Here is a 13488-nt window from a genome sequence, read left to right on the forward strand (position 1 = left end):
AGAGATAGGGAGGATAATAATATACAGATACAAAACAAACATTAATACTCATCCCTCCCTCCCTCCCTCTGTCTCTCCATCCATCCATTTACCCATCCATTCATGCATGCATCCATTCATGTATGCATGCATGCATGCATGCATGCATCAGTCCCTATGTATACGCATACATAAATGTGATAAGTGCTAACGCACGAAACTCTCGGCCCTTGAGTCACTCTGTAACTTCTCCTAAATAACAATAATAATAATAATAATGATGATGATGATGATGATGATGATGATGATGATGATGATGATGATGATGATGATAAATGCCCTGATGCAGTACCAGGCACTAGCTCACAATGGTTCTGATCTTAACTGATTGGAGGTGTTATCGTGTATGTGTTTTGTATTGGTATAAAAAGATGGGCTACAGCAAATATTCTGCTCAATACCACAGATTTCCTTATCAATTGTTTGACCATAACAATTTGAGCATGTCCCTTGCTGACTGAAGATACGTGTGGAAGTAGTCGGAGGGCATCATAGCCATGTGTTGAGAGGAATTTTTTAGGGTTTGAATAATTCACCGCTGGAAACATGGGTGTTTCGTTTAACATCCTTAAATAACCCTTATTCAGGGATCTTTTGAACAGGATTGGCTACCCGACCTGAATAAAATTTTAGCTGGACCCTACCTGCAAGGTCCTGCGCTGTTTATCTTGATCACCATGTCACACACATATGTTTGTGATGCATGTGCCTGGTGCACCCTTATCAGACGGGTTGTCATAATGGGTATACTTTGTATATTTGTACCCCAGTGTCACTTTGATGGCATGCACTGCTCTCTCACTCAACAACAACAACAACAACAACAACAAAAGCTATAAATACCTTGGCATAATAGAGTTCAACGAGATAATGGAGAAGGAAATGAAGGAGCAACTGAGGATGGAATATTTCCGAAGACTAAGGTTGGTGTTGCGCTCAAAATTGACCGGATGGAATAAAATCCAAGCACTTAATACGTGGGTGATAGCGTCACTTCGGTACGAAGCTGGAATTATAAAATAGCGAAAGAGAGAAGTGATGAAATTGTATTCAAAAACAAGAAAAATGTTGACAGTACACGGAGCCTTGCATCCTAAAAGTGACACCAATAGGCTGTACTTGTCCGGAAGAAAGGATGAGAGAGAATTGATCAGTAACCAGGATCGTATCGAAGCAGAGGAAAACAGCTTAGTGTGGTATATAAAAATGCCGTGGAGCCTTTGTTGAAACATACGAAGAAGGCCGGCGTCATCAAAACGGAGAATTGTGTAACTAGAAGCTTTATTTAGCACATCAATCGTTTCGGCTGCCTTCTGCACTGTTCCCTTGTAGGTGGGGAAAGATGTAATGACATCAGATGCATCTCACAGTGCAGAGATCCTCATCAGGTGACGTAATATGCTTCAAAAGTCATAAGATTTACATTTCGCTCCAAGTTAGAAGCTGGTGTTATCACGGTGTGTTGCTAGTAGTTCACACACGTTGGTGAAATGAGAATACTTGTGATCAAGAAGTGGTTGATAAGAAAAAAATACAATGAATCTAATGTAAATTGGGGGAAGCGTGTGTGTTTATATTGTGGTCAGGAAGTGGTTGACAAAAAATATAAAATACAAAAAGTTTAATGTAAATGGCGGTGGTGATTATGGCTTTACACTCTTCCATTTGCATTAGACTCTTTGTATTTTATTATACAAAGCACATTCAATACATTGAAAATAAGAACACCATAACAAACCAGAGCACATACTCAAGTTACACAGGGCTGCGGTTGGTAGTGCAGAGAAAGCACGTGATAAAAATAAGACCACTGAATAATAATTATAATGATGATGATGATGATGATGATGATAATAATAATAATAATAATAATAATAATAATAATAATAATAATAATAATAATAATAATAATAATAATAATAATAATAATAATAATAATAATAATGATAATCATAATTATTTCAGTGCTGATATCAGAATGGAGTTCGGACTGAAAAAATGTGGTATGTTAGTCTTGAAGAGAGGCAAAATTAAATGTATGGACGGGTTAGCGATACCGTCGGGGGAGGTTATGAAGCAAATAGAAGAGACGGGCTATAAGTACTCGTAGATTTTGGAAATGGATAAATTGATGCTGAAAAAAAATGACAGAAAAATTTAAGGTAGAGTACTTGCGCAAACTGAGACTGATCCTTAAGTCGAAATTAAACGGACGGAATAAGATTGAAGCTATCAATACCTGGGTGGTTTCACTCCTTAGATATGGAGCAATAGACGAACTAAACGGTGTAGACAGAAAGACAAGGAAGTTGCTGACTAGATATGGGATACTCCACTCAAAAAGTGACACAGACAAACTGTTTGTATCAAGAAAAAGAGGGGAAGAGGACTGATTGGATGTGAACATAGCATTAAAGTAGAAGAAAACAACATAGCATGGTATATAAAAATGACTCAGAACAGCTATTATTGGAAGTAAAGAGGTCAGGCTTGTGTAGGATGGAAGATTGCAAAGATAAAGCACTGTACAAACACTTGAGAATGAATGAAACTGAAAAGAATGCATGGACAATATCATAGAGATGTTGAAGATAAGACAGAGAAAAATGATGGCTATGGATGACTAAAAGGGATTTAAAACCGGAAACGGAGGCTCTAATCTGTGCTACCCTACATACATACATATTTACATATATATACATATATATATATATATATATATATATATATATATATATATATATATATATATATATATATATATATATATATATATATATATATATATATATATATATATATATATATATATATATATGTATATATATATATATGTATATATATGCATATATATATATATATATATATATATATATATATATATATATGTATATATATGTATATACGCACACACACACACACACACACACACACATATATATATATAGTTCAAATTTACAGAAAACAAAAGACGAAGATAAGTGTAGGAACAACAAGCAGGTGTATTACTTTAGCGCTCTGGAAAAATTGGAAAGTCTTTTACGTTTCGAGACAACGCTCTGCGACAGGAAGAATTAAGATGAAAAACAAAACGGAGAGAGAATAAAAAAAGTGGAGAGAGAAAAAATTGTGTAGAGTTTAACGGTTCAACATAGTGCATATATATATATGTGTGTGTGTGTGTGTGTGTGTGTGTGCGTGCGCGAGCGAATGTGTGTGTTTCTCTTCGTGCCTGGGTTTGTGCCTCCACCGCTCGGCAACCGGTGTCGTGTCGTTTATATCCCAAAAGAGAAAACGCTAGAATAAGTAGCTGCCTTAAAAGAAAAACCTAAATACTGGAATCGATTTGCTCGATTAAAACATTTCTAGGTGCTACCCCAGCATGGCCGCAATGCAGTGACTGAAACGAGCGAAAGATAAAAGATATCCAATGATAAGGTTTGATGTAGATATGCGATGATAATGTAGACATATATACTATGATAACCTTTGTGGAGACATGATAATAACCTCTCGTGATGATACACCGTGATATGGTTGATGAGGACAAATTGTGACACACTCCCGTTCTCTTGGAATGCGATAGACTAGTATCTGAATCAACAACCCTGTAAATCTTAAATGATAAGCAACAACTTAATCTTAATCTTAAATGATAGGCGCAGGAGTGGCTATGTGGTAATTAGCTTGCTTACCAACCATATGGTTCCGGGTTCAGTCTCACAGCATGGCACCTTGGGCAAGTGTCTTCTAGTATAGCCTCGGGCAGACCAAAGCCTTGTGAGTGGATATGGTAGACGGAAACTGAAAGAAGCCCGTCGTATATATGTATGTGTGTGTATATGTTTGTGTGTCTGTGTTTGTCCCCCCAACATCGCTTGACAACCGATGCTGGTGTGTTTACGTGCCCGTAACTTAGCGGTTCGGCAAAAGTGCCTGATAGAATAGGTACTAGGCTTACAAAGAATAAGTCCCGGGGTCGATTTGCTCGACTAAAGGTGGTGCTCCAGCATAGCCGCAGTCAAATGACTGAAACAAGTAAAAGAGTAAAAGAGTAAAAGAGTAAAAGAGTAACAACAAAAACACAAAAAGAAACATAGTAAATATCAGAGACGACAAATATTCGTCCCAGCAGCAGCAGCCAGTTGGAGCACCAGATGCATTTCGGTACTTTCTTGGGGCCTTTTCAATGACGTGAACTCGCAGCCAGCAACATGCGCGGACGAGGGTTCATGGTCTCTGATATAGGAAAAAATAAATAGAAAAATTCACTGGTGTTGCTGATAGCCGCCCGGCTGTTTCAGCATCCGGTATAACAACAACAACAACAACAACAACAACAACAACAACAACAACAACAACAACAACAACAGTAATAAGAACAATAATGATTTCGAATTTTACCACAAGGGCGGCAACTTTGGTGGGAGGGGCTGAGTCGATTACATTGTCATCAGTGTTCAACTGGTACTTATTTTATCGACCCCTAGAGGATGAAAAGTAAAGTCGACCTCAGCGGAATTTGAACCAGTAATAAAAACAACAAGAGCACTCAGAGAGCGCAAACCTTCGCCAAGGCAACACCAACGCCCTCTCAACGATTAGCCAGAGATGTTTTTTTTTTTAATGAGAGTATACTGAAATAAAGTCGACTGTTCTCACAAACGGGGATATTAAAAATGAACCCGACCTCTCTCAAAAATTAATTTAAAAATCAAGGAAAATAATCCAGAATCCTTGTCCGATACCGGATCGATACTAAAATCTAATCGGTTCGAGCCAATCACGAGGTCAAACATTCCTGAAAGTTTCATCCGAATCCATCCAGTGGTTCTTGAGATGTCTTGTCCTGAGGCAAACAAACAAACAAACAAACAAACAAACAAACAAACAAACAAACAAACAAACACGGCTGAAAAGAATATCTCTGCCTTGGCTAAGGTGGCGGTAATAATGCCAATAATAATAGCAGAAACGATAATGAAAGCAAAACGGGATGGACAGCAAGAGGAACAAAAACAAAAACAACAACAACAACAAAAACAACAACAACAACAACAACAACAACAACAACAACAACAGCAACAATAACTTAAGCGACAAGAACAATAACAATATAAACCACATAAAAAATGGCAATAGCATATACAACAAAAAACTACTAAAGAACGAAAACAATAGCGACAACAACAAAATCAATAGGCGTGGCTGTGAGCTAAGAGGCTTGCTTCCCAACCAAATGACTCTGGATTCAGTCCCATTGCGTGACACCATGGGCAGTTGTTTTCTACTATAGCCTCAGGCCAACCAACGCCTTGTGAATGGATTTTGCCGAGGGGAAACTGAAAGAAGCCCGTCGCATATATATTAGAAATATTGTATTTCTAAATGTCTCAGAGAGACTTATACAGAAGCAGCACGATGAAGTGATGGTTTGTTGCCAACTTAATGTGGCAGTCCCAGGAAAGGGAGGAATGCTACTAATATTTAGCCCCAGGAAACATTGTTTCCAGTTGTCTATGTGACACAAACGTGCTGTATCCTTAAGTTTTCAAACAGGGGAGATAAGTACCTCCACCCAGCAAAGCCAGCATCCAGAGACTAGTTTCAGAGTCATTGCTCTTCATCAGTCTGGAGTAGCTTGGCTTGCTAGCTGGGGACTGCCACATTAAGTTGGCGACAAACCATCACTTTATCGTGCTGCTACTATATAAGTCTGTCAGAGAGATTTTGAAATGCAATATTTCTAATTTTGTAAATCAATAAATTTATTTCACTTGAAATTATATAAGCTTTCAAAGGTGAATAGGCATCGACAGCTCGAGATACTTGTCCTGTCTTGGTTTTTGATGTCCTTTTCCTCCAATGTATATATATGTGTGTGTGTGTGTGTATTATGTATATATATATATATATATATATATATATATATATATATATATATATATATATATATATATATATATACATACATACATATATGTATAAATTTATGTCTGTGTCTTTGTGTCTGTGCTTGTCTCCAGCACCATTGCTTGACAAAAGATGTTGGTGCGTTTACGTTCCCATAATGTGGCGGTTCGGCAAAACAGACCGATAGAATAAGTACCGAGCTTGCAAAGAATAAATTCTGGAGGCGATTTCTTCGACTAAAAGACATAACCAGCATAACCGCAGTCAAATGAATGAAACAAAAATAAAAAAATAAAAAAATAACAATACGATAACAACAACAACAACAAAACCGCCACCAACAATAGCATTAACAATAACAATAACCACAACAATAAAAAAAAACAGCAATAACAACAATGACAAGCACAAGAACAACAATATCCAATACAATTGTTCAGTATACCGGATGTTAAATCAGCCGGGCGGCTATCTACAACGCCAGTGAATATTTTTATTTATTTTTTCGCTATATCACAGACGATGAACTCTCATCCGCACATGTTGCTGGTTGCGACTACCTGCCATTAAAAAGACCCCAAGAAAGACCGAAATGCATCTGATGCTCCAGCTGGCTGCTCCTGGAACGAATTTCTGTTGTCTCATGTTATTTTGTTTTTTGTGTGTGCAGCAGATACATAAAAGATGTTATTTAGATTAATTTTCCGAACAAATACAGCAGTAACCGGTCTATCGACAGTGTGTATACATTAAGTATGATAAAGAGATAGCTATTTTAATCAAATACTGCTTCAATTAGGTATATATTCACACCACTACTTCGGCAATTCAATGTAGTCGGCTTTTTTTTTTGCTGATGAGGGCATAACAAGACCAAAACATATAAATAAACAAACAAAAGCTAAAATTTAGAAAATGGTATCTACCAATGCAAACACGAACCAGATGTATTAGCGCAGTATGGGGCGATTTGGCGCAGTTGTTTGGATACTGATTATTTGGTGTGGCTAACAGGACATTCAACCTGTTTTAGCGATAGTATGTTTTGTCACTGGAGTTAAACACACACACACACACACACCGCACGAGCGCACACACACACACACACACACACACACACACACCACACGCGCGCGCACACACACACACACACACACACACACACACCCGCACGAGCGCATACACACACACATGCAGAACACGCTTGAGCAGAAATATAGACATACAGATAGAGAAAGTAAGCGAGAGAGTGAGGAAGAGAGAGAGTGAGAGAGCCGGTGCACATATATATAAACATAACTAGATGCTCACATACATAGAGAAAGTAAGAAAGAGCGAAAGAGATGGGAGAAAGAGGTGGAAAGAGAAAGGGAGATAGAGATGGATAGATAGAGCGAGAGAGGGTGTGTGTGTGTGTGTGTGTGTGTGTGTGTGTGTGTGTGTGTGAGAGAGAGAGAGAGAGAATGATCGAAAGTAACATTGAAGCGAAAGAAACATTAAGGAAAACATTAAAAGAATCTGATGTCAAATAGTCAGTGTTGAATCAGTGACGTCAAATATGTTGCGCCAAAACGGCTGTGCCTAGACGCCTAATACTCGTATGAGAGTGGTGATTTTTATATGCATTTGAGATGATAAAACACTGATGCTTTCTGGTAAATTCTGATTGGTTGATTCGTTTGGTAAGTCATGACTCACAAAACAGGAGGAGAATTATGTGGTACGATAAGTAAGATGTGTGACGAGTCAAGCCCAGATTATTTGGTGTGTTCGAGCGTAGGGAATGTGGTGGGTGCTACTGTCAATGTTATTGCTTACGATGTATTTTGAATCATACTAGGAAAGTGGGAAGCTGGATTTAGGAGGGAAAGGGAGAGTCTTGAAGATGACCCAACGTCTTGCAGCTGCCACCATTGAAGTAAACATTTATCGTATTCACCACATGGTGATGGATGACATACAATTGGCTACAAATCAGATAGTCAAAGCTATTAGCATACCCCGTGAGAGAGTTGAAAATGTTCTGCACAATGAACTTAGCATGATGAAGATACCTGCTCGGTGGGTACCATGTCTTCTGAGACCTGATCAAAAGTGCAACATGTTGATCACATTACGAGAATATCTGACATTGTTTCAGATAGATCTGGTTGGTTTCCTTGAACATTTCCTAACACAGGATGAGTGTTGGCTTCATCACTTTGAGACAAAGGGACAATCCATGCAGTGGAAACACCCCTCATCACCTGCTCCAGAGAAGGCCATGGTCGCTTCATCTGCAGGAAAGGTAATGGGCTCAGTTTTCTAGGATGCGAAAGGCATTGTGTTTATTGCCGATCATCAAAAAGGTCACACCATCAATGGAGAGTGCTATGCTAATTTGCTGAGGTAGTTATGGAAGTCTATGGAAACCAAACGCTCAGGAAAACTGACGAAAGAGGTTTTTGTTTCACCAGGAAAATGCTCCAGCGCACAGGTCCTTGGTTTAGTGGTTGCTCTGCGAGACTGGTTTTGAACTGGCTGATCAACCCCCACCCATAATCTCATGATTTGGCTCCGTCTGACTATTTTCTGTTCCCCAACATGAAAAAAGAAAAACCAAAAACAAAAACATTTGGCTGGGATCCAGTATCGCAGTGGTGATGACGTGATATCTGCTGTTGATGACTTTTTGACCTACCGGATGAAAGCTTCTTCACCAATGGAATTCAAGCACTGCAACACTAACTGGAAGAAGTATGTGGACCGCAAAGGATGGGGGCTAAGTTGAAAAAGAAACCTCATTTGGTCGCATTCCTGGAGAATTTTTCAGCCGACCCTCGTAATAACAAAGTTAAAATGTTAACCTGATTATGTAATACAATTATTTTATTATATAACTATTATATTTAGTGAATTAGAATACACAGAATATGTTAAAAGAAATAAAGTATGAGAAAATGAAAAGAAAAGCAAAGAGAATAGTTTTTAAGTGATAAGAGTTTAGAATCTTCGCGGTCCACTATTAAAAGTGAAAAGAATAATAACAATGGAACATGGATTACAGATATTAATTGTTTCAAATGTAGATACAAGGTCACATATTTGAGGAAAGTTCTTTGTAATTTAAGTCAACCCCACTTCGTGACTGATACTTTATTTTATCGACCTGGTTTCAGCCAAAGACTGAGGCCATGCTAGAGCATCGCCTGTCAGTGTATTTGGGTCTCCTTTCTGTACTGTTTTTTGGTGAAGAAGAGAGTCGGACGGATCCACTCTACTTTATACCCCTGCACCGATGTGTCTTCGTCTGGGATTGCAGAAAGAAATTTGTCCAGATGCTTTTTTGAAGATCTCCCCATCTCCACATCGCAAATCTCTGGCGTTGTTTGACAGAATGTTGAACAGTTGAAGTCCTTTGAAACCCAAACTGTTTCAGTACTTATTCGAGGTAGAGAAGACCGGATCTTTGGTATTATGCGGTGCTGTTCAGTTCGGTAATTGCTGATGCATATCTGAGTACAGGACGTCACAAAAAAACGTGGACAAAATGAAAAACGACAATATAAACAGAGCACGGAAAACAAACTTTTTTTCGGACAACGTTAGGAACACACAGGAAAACAGACAAACCACATAGAGAACATTTCCTTCATCAGCTGCCTCTATTCCAAACTAAGCGTTTCGAAGAGTTAGGGCAGGACGCGTTGTTAGAATAGCTCTTCTCACAAAGCAAATTAAATAAAATTTGTGATGCGGAAGAATTAAGTGGCAAACAGAAAACACGTTGTATATATATATACAACGGGCTTCTTTCAGTTTCCTTCTACCAAACCTACTCACAGGATTTTGGCCGGCCCGCGGCTATAGAAAAATAATGTTGTCCAATGTACCACGCAGTGAGACTGAACCCGGAACCATGTGGCTGGACAGCAAACTTCTTACCACATATCGACGCCTCTACCCCGCTGTATATTATTCCAACTGTCTACCCTATGATTTGAAATCCCGTCAAGCTCAACTTTCGTATTCATCCGTTCACTTTGGAGGTCGATTAATAAAGTACCAAGCTCTGTCAGTGTATTAGTGGAACAGCTTGTGTGTGCATCGAAAAAGGAAATTTGTGGTGATTGGTTAAACCCAGGGGTCTTTGATCGGTACAAGAAAGAATTGCATGCATATTTAACTGACTTCTTCAAATAATTTTGCCCAGACCTGTGCAGATATAGTGATGCATGGTGAGCAGTCACCAACGGAGGACACTGTGCTCACGCGTGTGTGTGTATGTGTGTGTGTGTGTGTGTCTGTGAGTTTGTGTTTGTGTGTGTGTGTGCGTATCCGTTCACGAGTAAATGTCGTTGTATTTACACACACACACACGCAAGCGCGCGAGCACGCACACAGATATATATATATATGTACACAATATGATGGAACATTATATAATATATATATATATATATATATATATATATATATATATATATATATATATAATGATATAACATAAATACATATAAAATGATATAACATGATAAAATATACTACACACACGCGCGCAAACACATACATATTCTGTTTCAGAAAATTAATTCTTCTATCGGTTGTTAACCCAAATGTAACTATATGTGTTTGTGTGTCTATGTGTGTGCATACTGTGAGTGCGTATTGTGCGCGCACGCGTCTGTATGTGCGCATGTATGTATACATAAAATTCTATATGCCCCTTATTCTTTTACTGGCTTCAGTGCAGCTATGAAAGGGTAATGATTTGAAGGGTTTAAATTGAATAAATTCATTCCATTACTAACGTTTCTTTAAGTCTAATAATACTTCTTCTTTCTACGTTCTTATATATGATGTATGTATATGTATCTATATGTTTACATATATTTGACAATATTGAAACTACGGATTACTTCGAAGAAGCAATAGCATTACCTTTAATTCAGTAATTATATACTGTCTTTGATGACCAACACATGTTTCAATTGCACCGATTAGTAATCGTTGCAATAGCAACCCAAGTATAAAACGGTGCAGTGTCTTCAGGTTTTTTTTTAATAGGGTTGCATTTGCAACGATTATTAATTAGTGTAATTGAAACATGTGTCGGTCTTAATTGGTGGTATGTAATTATAGAATTACAGGTAATACTATTGCTACTTCGGACTAATCCTTATTTTTATTATTGTCAGTATTTATAAATGGTTAAGGAAATATTTTCAGAATTATCCAACGGAATATTTCTCAAATTACTATTGAATATGAACTTAATTGGATTTATGTTAACTTCTGAATAACGTATTTTGAATACCCAACTGAGAGCAAACTGGTAAATCGTTTTTTTGGGGTATATATATACATATATATATATATATATATATATATATATATATATATATATATATATATATATGTATATATATATATATATATATATATATGTGTATATATATATATATATATATATATGTGTATATATATATATATATATATATATATATATATATATATATATATATATATATATATATATATATATATACACATATATATATATATATACTCAGGATCAAATAAAATGAAAACAAGCGGAAAATATAACACCTATATATATATACATATATATATATATATATATATATATATATATACACACACACACACACACACACACACACACACACACACACACACACACATACATATATATGTTGTCTGTCTCGTTTCTCTGTTTGGTTGTTAAAAAGAAGTTCCTTTTCTATGTTTTTGTTTTTTACGTTCTCGTTTCTCATTTTGTTCACGTTTTTTTAATGTCCTGTACCCACATATATGCATGCATATATACATATATATGTAGGTATGTACTTATATGTATGCATATATTTATATATTATATATATATATAGTTAGTTTCTGTCTATAAAGCTAGTTAACATCTAGAATGATAAACCGAATAATTTCTTTCGGTTCTTTGTACAAGTATATACATGCACAAATGTTCGTGTACCTTGTGTGTGTGTGTGTGTGTGTGCGTGCAACACACTCACGCATAGATAAATGCATATAGTTGTGTATACTAAGAGGTATCTTTGTGTTTTGACCTTTAGTCTATATCAGTATGCACTCACAGACATTCATATAGATACACACACGCACGCGCACACACACATATATGTTGGCCGTGTAGGCGCAGGAGTGGCTATGTAGAAAGTAGCTTGCTTACCAACGACAAGGTACCGGGTTCAGCCTTGTGAATGGATTTGGAAGACGGAAACTGAAAGAACCCTGTCGATGTTGCTGTGTTTACGTCCCCGTAACTTAGCGGTTCGGCAAGAGAGACTGATAAAATAAGTACTAGGCTTACAAAGAATAAGTCCTGGGGTCGATTTGCTCGACTAAAAAACGGTGCTCCAGCATGGCTGCAGTGAAGTGACTAAAACAAATAAAAGACTATATATATATATATATATATATATATATATATATATATATATATATATATATATATATATATATATATATACATACATGCCCGTGTATGTGTGTGTGTGTGATTGTCTTAGTGTGTATGAGAGTGTTTGCGATTCTACATTCATCAATATGCGTATATGCGTGCTCTTGCATATAGTTACGTATGCCATGAAATAAACACCACTTACCTTCGACTGTTAATACTTCTTCCTCTCTTTCTCATTCCACATAGAAACCGAACACATGTGCACAGACTCACACACACACACACAGGCACACACACACGCGCGCACACTTTTCACGCTGTTTTGTCTGTATAATTACTTGTTAGATCCAACTGAAAATATTTGTTGTGAGGCTTTAATAACGCTGTTGTCATGCCTCTATACACAACATGTGCCCAGCTGCCGCTGCTGCTGCTGTTGCTGCTGTTGCTGCTGTTGCTGGCTGTTGGCGGTGACGCTGCTGTCATTTCTGCTATCTGTAACCACACCAACACACACCTGCTTGCCGCTGTTTATTTCTCTGCACACACATCATACCACACACGCACACACACACACACGCACACACATACACACACACACACATACTCACACACACGCGCACACACACACACGTATAATATATATATATATATATATATATATATATATATATATATATATATATATATATATATATATGAAAGAAGAAAAAGAAAATGGATGAGTATATATATATATATACTCTTTTATTCTTTTACTTGTTTCAGTCATTTGACTGCAGCCATGCTGGAGCACCGCCTTTAGTCGAGTAAATCGAAACCAGGACTTATTCTTTGTAAGCCTAGTACTTATGCTATCGGTCTCTTTTTGCCGAACCGCTAAGTTACGGGGACGTAAGCACACCAGCATCGGTTGTCAAGCGATAGTGGGTGGACAAACACAGACGCACAAACATATACACACACACACGCATATACATACATATATATATATACATATATACTACGGACTTCCTTCAATTTCCGTCTCCCAAATCCACTCACAAGGCATTGGTCGTCCCGAAGCTATAGTAGAAGACACTTGCCCAAGGTGC

General features: G+C 37.3%; 1 protein-coding gene across 2 annotated transcripts in view; it reads right to left on the reverse strand.

Annotated features, from left to right (window-relative positions):
* LOC106869385 (protocadherin beta-15) overlaps positions 1-12826 on the reverse strand; it is a 29996-nt gene extending 17170 nt beyond the window's left edge. Inside the window, exons 1-2 of one of the 2 annotated variants that reach the window (XM_089362679.1) lie at positions 12597-12826; positions 883-1045 (exon numbers count right to left, since the gene is read on the reverse strand). The gene's annotated coding sequence lies outside the window, so the exon portion shown is untranslated. The remainder of the gene's footprint in view (positions 1-882; positions 1046-12596) is intronic. The other variant, XM_089362680.1, reaches the window with a different exon arrangement.
* Between the last annotated feature and the right edge of the window lie 662 nt (positions 12827-13488).

The sequence above is a fragment of the Octopus bimaculoides genome, chromosome 14 (genome assembly GCF_046866305.1).
Source record: "Octopus bimaculoides isolate indiv1 chromosome 14, ASM4686630v1, whole genome shotgun sequence".
NCBI lineage: Eukaryota > Metazoa > Mollusca > Cephalopoda > Octopoda > Octopodidae > Octopus > Octopus bimaculoides.